The following is a 14,117-nucleotide window of genomic DNA, read 5'->3' as shown; positions in this document are numbered from 1 at the left end:
GTTCTGGAAACACTGAGCATCAGCTGAGTTTCAGAAATTTAAACTAGAGGAATTCACTAAGGGAATCCTTAAAGAATTCTTTTGTAAAATAAACCACTGTTTTCAATATGAATAATCATCCTGTAATCTATATTTTCTGTCAAATAGTTTACATATTCTGGTAGTAGGCAGCATATACTGTGTTTCGTCAAAGAATGATGCCCAAACTGCATCATCTGAGACCGGTAACTTAGATTTAGAAGCATTACATTCTATTTATTCAACTCAGGAAACCATGTTACTAACAATCCAGTGGAGACGCCAAGTTCTCAATATGAAATGAATTAATTACAGTGAATATAATGCAGGAAGAATGGGGCAGGACTTGTATAACTATAGCATCTGTGCCACATGTCCTTCTGGTAAAGAAAGAAGTGGGGGAGGGGTAGACATCTAGACACATGTGCCTGAAAACTCTCGGTTACTACATAAAAACTGAAACAAAAATGTAAGATATGGGCTTCCCTGGTGGCGCAGTGGTTGAGAGTCCGGCTGCCGATGCAGGGGACACGGGTTCGTGCCCCGGTCTGGGAAGATTCCCACGTGCCGCGGAGCGGCTGGGCCCGTGAGCCGTGGCCGCTGAGCCTGCGCGTCCGGAGCCTGTGCTCCGCAACCAAAGAGGCCACAGCAGTGAGAGGCCCGCGTACCGCAAAAAAAAAAAAAAAAAAAAAGAAAGATACGTAAAATTCTCTAGTCCTCAATCAGAAGTAGATCAGAAAAGGGATGTAGGAAGAACACAAAGCTCAGGGCTTAAGAGGCCTGAGTTTAGTGTGATTTGGAACAATGCAAAAGAGATCAGTTTGTCAATGAAATGAAAGCTTTCAACTAGATTATCTCCAAAGTTGCTTTAAACTCTCAATTTCTGTGATAGAATTTCTACTTTAAAATGCGGTTGGAGAAGCAGCTCTAGTACAAGCTCTTCAACTCCTTACACAGACAATACCAAGATTTAAAAACAGAAATTTCACCCTTGTTGTAAGTCTCTTTCACAAAGCTGTTCAGCAAAGGTATGAAGAAAACAACCAATTAATATAATTTTCACACTTTTGTTTACCCTCTGCCTACTTAGAAAAGCAATAAGAAGGGGTAAATGTCCACTAACCTGAAAAAAATGCCATCTTTCCCATATTATTGTACTTGAAAGTTTTCAGTAAAGTTAACACAAATTTCATGTTTTATTAAATATTATTTTCTGTATTATTTGAAAGTATGTTTGGGAAAAATGGATGTTGTGACGACAGTCCCCAATTTTTCTTTTCCAAACTAAAGTCATACTTTCTTGTGTCTCAGTCTCCCTTGTCTAATTCCTATTCGGCCCCTTTCCTTGGCTTCATCTCTAAAAATCATTCAATAATCTCCATTGCTCTGATGTCCTGTATGAAGGATGCCTTGCAGGATTCTAGGACCCCAGGATTGTATCTTTTATAATGGCAATGCTGCTCGTTTTCCTTTGGACATAATTTTCTTTGGGCCAAATTACTTTTCCTTTATGTAAAAATGTCTTAAGCACAGATTTTCTATATCTTAAAAAACAAAACAAAACACTTATTTGAATGACTAGTTTTACAGTTGCTAAAGCAAACCCCAAATATTCAAACTTGTGGGAGGAAAAGTATGTATTTTTTTTTTTTTAATGGAGGAAAGCACATCAAAGTAGACTTCCAAAGGTCTGGGATCGCCATTTTTTAAATTCCTTGCCTTCCATAAAAATTAAACATGTTTTAACTCATTTTGCTTGCTTATCATTTCCTTCCAAAGGATTTACAATGTAGTTTCATTTTGTTATTTTTCAGATCCAAAGACAAATGTTTGCTTTGTGTTTTATTCTAGTTCCTTATTTGAGAGACTCATAAGGACTCCATTGTTCAAATTTGCATGCTTCATAAAAAACACATATTTGAGTAAATTATACTTACAAAGCTTAGCATTTGCTGACATCTCTCATTAATCACTACACTAATTTATAGGTTATAAAAAGGCTACAGGGAAGACACAGGACTGTCTCTAAGGAAGGTTTGTGATAGGAAAACTTGTGCAATATAATCCTTCTCCCTAAACTCCACAATTTAATCATAAGTGAAAATTGGTCAAAAGAACATTAAGGGTAGTTTTTATTTTCGATGAATCTTGTTGGAAAGGGAATATATTCATTAATTGTTCAAATATTTACTGAGCATCTACTACACCAGTCTCAGTGCTCTGTCCACATATGCAGTTGAAGCATGGGTGAGAAAAGCAGGGTATTCCTTTGGTATGGGAGGGAGATCCATGCAGGCTGACCCCAAGTTCTCCACCCTTCGATGTACTGCCTACCAACCGACTCAAGGACCTATTTCTTCTCAGATTGCCCTTGTCTCTGAGCCACTACATAGCCAGCTGTTTCCCTGAGTCCCTGGACACCACACAGACCTCCTGGAGTGGGATGGAGCTATTCATCACCATTCACCACTGCCCTGGGGACAGATTTGTTTCCAGATTGTCAGCAAGTTTTGAAATAGTGATCTGCAGAAGAGCCATTTTAATCTCTGTGATTTAAAAAAAAAAAATTTTTTTTTTAAACGAAACATAGGAAATGTGGCCCAGGTGTGTTTGTTCCACCCATCTATAGCTGAAAATTCATACACTTCGCAGAAAGCGCCAGGGTTATGTAAAGAATAAGGGCAGTGAAGTGAATTGTTTAGGTGATGAGAAACCAGACAGGCCTCAGCTTTGCAACCATGTCCAGTGGGCCCAGTATGTCTAAGGTATTTCTCACTTAAAGAAGCACATAATGGTGGTTTCCATCTGTGATAACAAGGGACTACTGGAGTTCCAGCTTCCTTGATATTTCATTGAGTTTGACTTTGTTAAAAAATAAATATATCACATTTCATATAAAAGAAAATATAGATTATAGGAGACAAGGCATATCTTGAAAGATCTCACTACCAGACACCTAGAAATGCTAGAAATATATATATATATATATATATAACAAATACCCCCATTTAAATGCATAGTTGAGCTCACAAAAAGTAACAGAAATCCCCAAGGAAAACCAGAGCAGAGCCCTAAACCAGCATCAAATGTACAGCTGAACTCAGCCAGAGGGCTGGCTCTTAGGAGTCCTTTGAAAGCCAGAAAAAGAGATCCCAGGCTGTATCAGGTAGGAAGGCGAGCCAAGGACCCTCAAAGTGCTGCATCTTCATTGAGAGAGTGGACTGGAAAACCAGTTACCTGCAAAGACTGAGGACAAGATGAAGGAAGCATGTTGGATTCAGCATAATACCAGGTGTGTGCTTTCCTGGATTCATCATTTAAATTTACCCTAACTGTGTGGTCCAGGAACCACCCCCTCAAACCCAAGTCAAAAAATAACAAAGCAGTCCTGGGTTTGAAGGGCCTGGGGACACCTGACAGGGCCTATGCAAATCTTCAAATGGATGTACCCTCAACCCCAAGCAGAGGTAACCAGATCAGCGATGTGAATGTAGAAAAAAAGCTAATAGATGCGTCCCAGTCCAAATTAAACAACGGTGCACTGTCTTCTTTTTTCTAGGAAAAGAACATTGCTTTCCTAGCTAAGTTAATGTTGCCTTAAATACAGTGGGGAAAACAATAAAATTCTAACTGATCCCCTGGAGACTAATCTGAAAGGACAGGATGAGACCACTAAGTGCTCAGGAGAAAGGGAAACCAAGTAGGGCTGCTGTTGCTTTGTAATAACGAACTGGAGATCAGGACCCTGACAGCATTGCTGATTTCCTGGGAAGGCCCAGAGAATGGATTCAGAGCAGCTGTCACATGGAGACTGTAATGATCGGGCATTAGTGACTGAGCTTTATAGGCTGGCAGAACCATAACTGTAACAATGGCATCTTTAGAGTCAGTCATTTGAATAACTGCAGACAAAATTGATAGTTAGTTTTAATTGCTAGTTAAGTGCATTTTGTCCTGGCAACAGTGTCGGGTGCTCAGTTGACTGTTTCTAATTTATGTTGTCACTATGCTTCTGGCTCACACAGGGGAGAAGCCAAAGTTAGATTGTGTCTAAGTCAGCAGCAAGCCAGAGCTGACAAGACCAGGAGGTGAGTCAGGTCTCGTGGCAGAGGTAGGGCCACACTCTAAGACGTGGACCTTGAGTCCATCATGACAGATCCTTGCTCTGCAAGGATGCAACATGGGAAGGAAGTGCAGGCAGAAAGGACCAAGTGCAAGGCTAAGGGGGCAGGGTTAAAGGAAAGCAGGAGCGGCCCCGGTCATCCTGCACCAAGGGCACAGGTGGAACAAGGGGAAATCTACCCAGAAATGAAGAGGAACGTCTCAGGATCTGGGAAAGGTAACGGATCCTCACAAAATGCAGATCACAGATATCTGGTCACCCCAGGAAAGGGGCCTCATCTCTTACTTGGTGATACAGTGAGGATTGTGGCTAAGAGACTAGTAGTCTGGGTGGTTGCTTGGAGCAAGGTACTATCAGAACAAGGTACACAGAACTCAAATGTTTCCTAACTTTTTAGTAAAAATTCTGTGTCTTTGTAAGTAAGAACTTGAATAAAATATTTTTAAATCCTTTAATGAAAGAATGTAAAGCTAAAACAATTGCTTTAAAAAAAACCTTCTGTTAAAGACTAAAAAGGTGATGTGACATTCACATCATCTAAGACTGTCTTTGATAGATTGTTCCAGTACACTTTTCTTTTTGTTTGTCTTTTTAGATTAGTAAACAGGAATTATTAGCATTTTTATACAGTACTTAAGCATCGCTGTAAATGTTTTCATAATTCATTATCTAACCACTTAATTTTCAGTTTAGTGAAAGGAAATGAAAACATTCTAAATGAGTTTTCCTAAGTATTGGGTGAACACAGCTAGAAATAGCTGCTGAATATGATTATAAAATTTGGTTTGAAAAGAAATATACCTCTGTAGGCGGGTAGAAAATAAAAGTCTGTACTTCAATCTGAACAGAAAACTTTCCACAGCAGTAAGTGTAGCAGCCATTCCGCAGGGTCTCAAAGCAGGTGATTATATTTGTGGACATGTGGGAAAATCTCTCCTATATGGGAATGAAAACACTGCCACACACTGTCGACTACTGGATACGTTTCACTGAAGAACTCACCAGAGCCTACTAGTCAAGTCACTAGAGGTTTCTTTTGGTTCCAGAATATATTATAAAGTGCTACCGTACGAATGAATGGCAACAACTATTTAAGTAGGATGCACTGTAAATAGTAGGCTTATTTCTTAAACAACCACCATCAATAACCAATATCTAATATTTCTTTATTCTACTCATATGAAGTTCATTTTGGATTTTAACCATACAAAAATATTAAATATTCACTGATTGTGCACATTTGAACTTCTGTTACTTTGGACTTAGTTTGGCTGAAACAGAAATAGAGTAAAAGTGATTACGCAGAATGTGCAGATCGAAGTTAATCAGAAAAAAAAAAACCAGCCTCTCAAAGGCAAGGGCATTCCAGAGCTGCACCAGCAAAAGCACAAGGATCCTGGTACCTGCCCAGACCTGACATCACTGAATCAGTCACAGTCGCCTAGGCACCAAGCATTACAATGCTCCAACCCAGGCGCAGTGGTTGAGAGTCCGCCTGCCAATGCAGGGGACACGGGTTCATGCCCCGGTCCGGGAAGATCCCACATGCTGCGGAGCGGCTGGGCCCGTGAGCCATGGCCACTGAGCCTGTGCGCCCGGAGCCTGTGCTCCGCAACGGGAGAGGCCACAGCAGTTAGAGGCCCGCGTACTGCAAGAAAAAAAAAAAAAGTAGCCTACAATGCTCCAACCCCATCAATTGTCCTGACCTACCCTTTTCCAGAGACACCACAAATGCTAAGAAATCTGTCACAAGCATCTACACCTTGTTCTGGAATTCTTCCAGGACTGCCTTCTACCTACCCATCCTGTTACTTGTCCCTCCATGGCTTGTTTCCCAGCCCCGGTTGACACCCAGTTTTCACTCCATAGGAAGATGCTCCAGTTTTGTTCTGTTAAATAGGCTTTGAAACGGCCACTCGTTCAGGGTGTCACTTTCAGAATCTTCCTGTCTGCTTCTTGCACCCAAACCATGAGAAAGAGGAGTCATTCCTGAATCCCAGGCTCAATGCCTGGAGAGAGTCTCAAATGCCCCGAGCTGGGGAAGGAACTGTACGACGAGAAGCCAACGAAAATGACTGCATTCAGCAAACAACCTGGATCCTTCCCAACTAATCCAAACCCCACCCTTTATTCCCTGCACCATTGCTACATCTATTCAGCTCCTGACTTCCTGAACTTTGTCTGCCTTTTCTATTCCCAAACTTACCCTTTAAGCTTGAGAGACTCAATTTCCCTGGGTTTAAACCTCAAAATCATAGAATACACGTAAAGGTACTCTTCTACATCATTAGGCCTCTAACTACTAAGAAACACTCCATCAACCACAGCCTGATCTTTCCTGCTGTTTTATTTAGCATTCATTCCTCCACCGCCACCACTCTGTTTCTCCCCCTCTTATCAATCACCCTCCCCCCACCCCACACACACAATTACAGGAGGCACAGGACAAGGGCACTGGCAATCTCACCATCCTCTGCATTCACCAGTCCACATCTGCAGCACCGTGCTCAGTTAAGATTTTAACAGGTGTTTTCGCAAACTGGAGAATGAAGGAAAGTCTAAAAACTGCCCTATGAGGACCAGTTGAAAGAACTAGAAAGGTTTAGCTAGAAAACAGGCCTCTTTAGATCTTTCGATTGTTACAAGTCCTTAGTAATTTGACTATTCCAGATTGATTTTAATGGTTCTCAATAATTTGATAACAAGTGTTTGCTGTGGTAGCCGACTTATTGGTATTCGGTTCCCTGTCTTTTTTTTAAAAGGGGGATTTTACTTTAAGCTATACATTTTCTAAAACTACAAAAATGAATTCTTGGGGGAAAAAAATGCTGACTACTACATTGAAGATTTCATGGAACTACCGCTTCCAATCATCTGATCACTTCAGATGGGCTAACAATGTTAGATAAGACCTCTTTATCAGCAACGCCATTGCATCCCACAGCACTGATTTCCATATTCAACAAAACCTCTCTTTGCATAGATACGTGTGTAAAAACAGAACATCCGGTACAGAGGCCAGAGTGCCATCGAAGGTAATTATTGAGACAGTCAAGTTCTTTTATGCCAGCAAAAATAAGATGCTGGGGGTCTGAGGGAATTTCAGAACCTGATTTCAAAAGGATCATACAGGGAGGAAATAGAATTTAGCATGGTGGACTGCTCTACAGCATATATTTGTAAGTATGAGATTCTATAAAATAGTTGATGAATACAATAATGTTCCTTGATATAAATGACTAGTGGATGTTTATTTCAAAAGCAGAAGTGTTAGCAGGGTTCTTCTAAGGAAAACAAAGAAACAAACTAGTAAACACACTTTGTGTGGCCTAGGCTTTGAATACTTAAAACTTAAAAGTCACTCATGTATAAACGAAGCTTCTAAATTGAGCAGTAAAGTTTAGAGTATGGTCTTTCATTTTATGTGTTTCTTGTGTGTATGTGTGTATATATGTTTAGATAAAGATACATTATAAAATCAGGAACTTCAGAATTGTTTCAAAAATTACGCACTACCAATGATTAGTTCCATCATTTAATTAGCTGTACTGATTTCAAGTGTAGGTTGTTAGACGGTTTCTATGAAGTATTAACTTGATTTTATGAAATTTCTTCATTCTTTAATGTTATGCCTAAGCACAACTATTGCACAAATTACTTGTTTTTCACTTTTATTTATTAATTTTTTAATTTTTTAATTTATTCATTTTTTTGTTTATTTTTGGCCACATTGGGTCTTCATTGCTGCGCGCTGGCTTTCTCTAGTTGCGGTGAGGGGGGCTACTTTTCGTTGCGGTGGCTTCTCTTATTGCAGAGCACAGGCTTCAGGCACACGGGTTTTAGCAGTTGTGGCTCGCGGGCTCTAGAGCACAGGCTCAGTAGTTGTGGTGCACAGGCTTAGTTGCTCCGCGGCATGTGGGATCTTCCCGGACCAGGGCTCGAACCCGTGTCCCCTGCATTGGCAGGCAGACTCCCAACCACTGTGCCACCAGGGAAGCTTCTTTTTTAAAAGGCAAGAATTTTGTGTGCTATGACAGACAAAATCTCACTAAAATAAAAATTTTTTCTAGGTTTTTCTAAATCTTATGTGACACGTCACATTATAAAATAAACACATTCAAATGACAACATTACATATGAACAGAATGTCAACTGCCTACCAGGATAATAAGAACACTTAAATATGTCAAAAGGCTCAATTTAAGAAAATTTATTTATTTTCATATCACTTTGAGAAAGATTTCATTTAAACGTTAGAGGAAACTTGAATCTATTCCTGGCATATTATATATCTAACTCAATTAATAACTAATGCATTTATAACCACTCTAAGAATTGGCTTTCATAGATGAAATATATTCTTTCTTTAAAATAATCAGGAAAAAACATTGGAGGTAAAATCATACGGACGCCTAAACTTGTTCCAAATATTCTATGCTTAGATAGTAACAATGCACACTAGTTTTACCACGAGGATATTGAAAAATAAAAAAGCTAGGTAAATTAATATATAATATTAAATAAGATAAAATATTTAAAGAAAAAGCAATGGAAAATACAAATAAAAAGTATAGGAATTTTTATGATATCAATGCATGAAACTAATAAAATTCTAAATAAGGAGTTAATAAATCAAAAATGTAGATAACCATAATCTAGCACTTACAAAGTGGAAAAAATATTTGCTTAAAATGTAAGGCAGGGAATTCATAGAAATCTTTGCCAAATATGCATTCTCCAGGAAGCACACAATAATTTTTTGTTTGTTTTTGTTATTATTTTATTTTTAGGTCAATGGAATTTTTCTACGTATCATACCACCAATATGAGAAAAAAATGATTATTGTTGATGTGAAGCTTGATGAGTTTCTCCAATTTAAATCAATTCTATATCTCATCAGTTTAAGTCATTCTTTCACAGGAAACTCTTTTCTTGCCAAACAGAATTATAGTTATGTGGAATATTTGAGGCTTATTTATATTTTTACCAGTAAATGACCATGTGTGCTCTAATTTGAAAGGTATAATTTCACTGCAAATGTTCTTAATTGGATTTAACTATAAGCAAAATAAATACGAGTTTATCAACAGGAATTTTAATCAAATTCTAGTTGTGAAGAACTATACTTTAAATTTTTTTTAGAATTTACTCCTTTTGGAATCACCAAAAATATTCCTTAAAAGTTTGCAATTGTAGGGCTTCCCTGGTGGCGCAGTGGTTGAGAGTCCGCCTGCCGATGCAGGGGACAGGGGTTCGTGCCCCGGTCCGGGAAAGTCCCACATGCCGCGGAGCGGCTGGGCCAGTGAGCCATGGCTGCTGAGCCTGCACGTCCGGAGCCTGTGTTCCGCAACGGGAGAGGCCGCAACAGTGAGAGGCCCACGTACTGCAAAAAAAAAAATTAAAAAAAAAAAAAGTTTGCAATTGTAAATATGAAAGTGTTTCACTCTGTCACTATATTTTGGTAACTGTAGATGTGGATGCACTACTTAATGATAAATATTGTTGAATGCAGGACTGCAGACATTTCCTTTTAAACCACTAGCTATTTTGGAAGTTCTTTGTCCTCACACTGTGAATTATATTTTCTTCATTTTGTCAGATGAAATTCCAAAGGCTGCCTTTTCTCTTCTCCTTTTAGAGGTATGAGAATTTTAATTTCTATTACTTTGTCTGCTTTCCATCTTCCAGGATTCGTTTGAAATATTGTGTTTTCTGTCTCCATGTTTAATCTGCCTTCTCCTTCATGTTTAAGCCTTATACATTCCTTTACTATAATTTGAGCAGTGTCAGTTGGAAGAAGTAATAAACTCAGGAGTTCAATCTGTTCTATTACCAGAAACTGGGTTAAGTAATTGTGCATTTATCTCTTGGTTTCAACGCTGGAGGCATTATGAGGACATGGGGAGTGTTCTGTGATATTCCAGCAAAGTGGAGGTGCATAGTGATAGTGAATCCAGCAGTAACTGAAAGAGGGTATGCAGGTGTGCAAGGGACGTGCAGTCCCAGGAATCTTAGAAGATGAGCAGCAGGCTTCCAGTCACTGGGACAGCAACCAACAAGCTGCATTTCTCAATGGATTAGAAAACCAGAAAACTTCACAAAACAAGACTATTTTGTGATCTGATTTTTCTATGTAGAAAAATCATCTTGTACCCAATTCTCTCACTAAGTATTAATTTAATTGTTGATGCTTTTATGTCATTATATTCTATTGGCATTCCATAATTTAATAAATTTGTGAATGTTTGGCTTAGAATACAACAACATATAAACAATTACTTATACATGATTATCAAATAGCATTTGTACATAACAGCAGGAAATTTATACTCTAGTAAGAGTAAAGTCAGAAATATAAATAACATTATTTTTATATATTTGTATATATTTTTGTATATTATATATATTTATATTCCACTCCTTTTCCGACTAATGAGCCACCTGGGCCAGAGAACCTCCCTCTGCATCAGTCATGTAGCTGAGCACAGGGCTGCGACTCATCTATACGGAGCCTTTGCTGGAATTTAAAAAGGGAGCCTTTCCACCACATGGATGAAACCCCACTTGGGGGCCACAGCCTGGAAAGGGAAGTGTGGGTGGATCTCAGCCCTTCTCTCCTCCAGACCAGGCATCCGGGTTGGGGGACAGCCTGCATAATTGTACATAAGTGGAAGCTCTGGCTGGGCTGTCCTCTCGCCCCTTCCCCTCTACCCCTCAAGCGTGCCAGGGCTCTTCTGGCCAAACAAATCCTGCCTGGCGGCCCCATCCCTTCAATAGGGTACACATGCCACATGTGTCTGAAGCTCTGCAGCAGACCTAGCTAATTATAAAGCTGGAACCTCAGCTACTAACATAATACGTGAACAACAGAAAAACAGGAACACAAGAGCAAACGCAAACGAAGGAAGGAGGATTTGCAGGGTGTGCTGACACACTGAAGAATGAACAAGATTAACTGGAAAAACTTATGAGGTGAACTTTAAAAAGAGGAAGGAATGCAGTCTGACAGAACGTGTGCTTCCTGTACATACATTAGAGCTTAGGAAATATTTCCTGAGGGACAGAGTGTAAGAAGCTGAAGGACTGATCAGATTAACTGGAACAGAAAGTTTTCGCACACATGCATTTTTCTAATATTTACAGTTCCATTTTAGAGAAGAGGAAATTAGGAAACTGAGAGTTTAATTAATATGCCCAAGTTCACACAGCTAGTAAGAGCCTGAACTCAAGCATATGTCTGTTTGGCTTCAGAGCCCAGGATTATGTTAATACACCCTGTCATCTCTCAGGAACTGCGGGACTCCCCAAAACTCTAGTGCACCCAAAAATTACTTTACCTTTGCTGTGCTGCTGACCTCCGTGGGTGGTGCACACTAAGACTGCTCTGCTTTTGTCAAACAGGTGCATTCAATTTAGAAAAGAAAATATGATGACTTATAAACAGACATGAACTTTAGATACACAGATCACCAATGTGTGCAAATAGATCCAGTAGATCAAGTGAGGAGACGATGAGATATAAAAACGATTGTTAGGGCTTCCCTGGTGGTGCAGTGGTTGAGAGTCCGCCTGCTAATGCAGGGGACACGGGTTCGGGCCCCGGTCCGCGAAGATCCCACATGCTGCGGAGCGGCTGGGCCCGTGAGCCATGGCCACTGAGCCTGCGCGTCTGGAGCCTGTGCTCCGCAACGGGAGAGGCCACAACAGTGAGGGGCCCGCGTACCGCAAAAAAATAATAATAATAATAATTAAAAAAAAAAAAGAAAGAAGTTGTCTACCATCCTCCTACTTAGAAAATAAGCAGAGAGCCATCAGGTATAATCCTCATCTTAGAGTTGATTACAGAGATGAGGAATCTTGAAACTTGAGGGTGCAATTACACACAGGATCAGTTAAGGACAGCCAATCGCTGCAACAGTTTTCTCAGCCTCGATTATTTCAGTGTTAATCAACTTCAGTCAGATTTGTCCTTCTAGAAAAAGACTTATTTTCATCACATTATTATTGAAAGACCTCAATGAATTATCCCTACCAACAGGGTAGAGCCCAGCATTGAAGGCTGTCCAGAATCTACCTGCACAAACATATTCCCTATAATAAACTCTCCCTTTTGCTTAAACTAGTGTGAATCTAGAATAAACTCTCCCTTTTGCTTAAACTACAGTGAATCTATATTTGCACTCAAGAGTCCTAATTTTGTTCCATCCTGTAGATGTATTTAGCTTCCTGTCCCTTGGTTCTCCTCACAGCAAAGACCACACAGAAAATGAAGTCCAGCAGACCACAGCACCCATAAGTTCTTATCCCCAAACCTGCAAATATACTTAGACCTGCACCTGTGCCTTCCCTGCCCCTTCCGATTACAAGGGGACAGTAACTTCCTCCTATGCTTCCACTGGGACATCTCCAAAGTCCGACACCCCCCTTCTGAATCCCACCTCCTCCTTCGTCTTCAGAAACCTGAAATTCTACTGATTTTCCCTCCTTCTCCTATGTGTTCACCCTCTGTCCATGGCTACCACGGCCAACTTCAGGCTGAATCACTCGCAGTGTAGACTTTATGAACCATGTCCCCAGAGATGTGCAGGCCAGGTCTCCATTTCCTCTTATTTTTTGCTGCTTGTTTCTGCCCTCCCCACTCCACTAAAACCACTCTCACCGGGGTTATAGATGACCTTCTTGTTCACATATCTGAGGGATGTTTTCAGTCCTTTGCTCTCTTAATCTCTACCCAGGTCCTAACTCTATTAGCCATTTTTTTTTTCCTTCTGATAACTCCTCCCTTGGTTTCTGTCACAGCATATTATTCTGATTTTCCTCCTCTGTCTCAGTCTCTCTCTTAATCACGTGTGTTCATTCATCTGTCTTGCGCCACCCACTCTTCTTGTTTTGTACTGTCTCCTGGACCATCTCATCTTTTCTTTTGGCTTCTCTTATATGTTTTATGAAAACTGCCCATGTTTACCTTGAGGTTGAATCTCTTCCACCTGAACTTATTTCCTTTCCTTCTCCCACCAGGTAGAGTCAATAGATCAACAAGTTCAGATAGTTCCTCCGCTAAAACACCTGAAATCTATCCCCTTCCCACCACTGCTACTGCCACCTTCCTCACCGAAGCTTGTAACATCCCTCACCTGGACTCCTGCAGTCACCTCCTAACTGGTCTCCCTCATTCCACCCTGGCCACCCTACAATCCATTCTACTACAGAACCAGTTTCAAATGTTAGCACGTCTATTCCATATCTTAAAACCTTCAATGACTTTTCAGCTTCTTACTATGAAACCGATGGTGTGTAAGGCCTATCGTGCTTGGCTTCTGCCTCTACCCTTATGACTTCATCTCCCACCACGTTCTTGCTGCAATGAACACTTTGGAGCCTTTCTCTCCGAGCTCTCTCCCTGCCACACTCTGGACTCATGCAGTGACCACATTCCTTTCATTTCCTCAACGAGGACTCGACCCACTGCCTGCTGACCTGGGCCCAAGCTGCCTCTCTCCTTCACTCAGCACATTCCTGCACACCCTGCAGTTCTAGCTCAGCTACTGCTTTACCGGGATGCCTCCTCTAACCACCCCCGGGTCCGGTTAGGTTCTCCTCGCATGTGTACTCATGGGCCCCTGCACTTCCTGTTGCAAAGTCCCCACCACGTGAATTTTCACGGCTTGTTAGTGAGGATGGGAAGAGGAAAGACGGGACCTATGTAGACCCCCGGCAGCCAGAACCTGGTACATAACAAGTGTTCAACAGATGTTTCCCAGGAACCAATAAAGACTGATATTAAACTCACTCTTTATCCTGAATAACTCACTGCAGATAAGTGTGAATATATATTTAGCAAAGTATTTCCGGCTCTCATTGTAAAGTGTGGATTTAATCATTTTTAACAAATGTTTGAGTTTTTTTTCTCAAAGTCCTGAGTTAAAAACCTTCTGTGCCATACATTGTCGATAAAGCCTGGGCTGACTAACCTCT

This window comes from Grampus griseus, assembly GCF_964374135.1.
Source record: "Grampus griseus genome assembly, chromosome: 1".
Classification (NCBI taxonomy): Eukaryota; Metazoa; Chordata; class Mammalia; order Artiodactyla; family Delphinidae; genus Grampus; species Grampus griseus.
The sequence above is the reverse complement of the archived record's forward strand: the minus strand, read 5'-3'. Positions refer to the sequence as shown.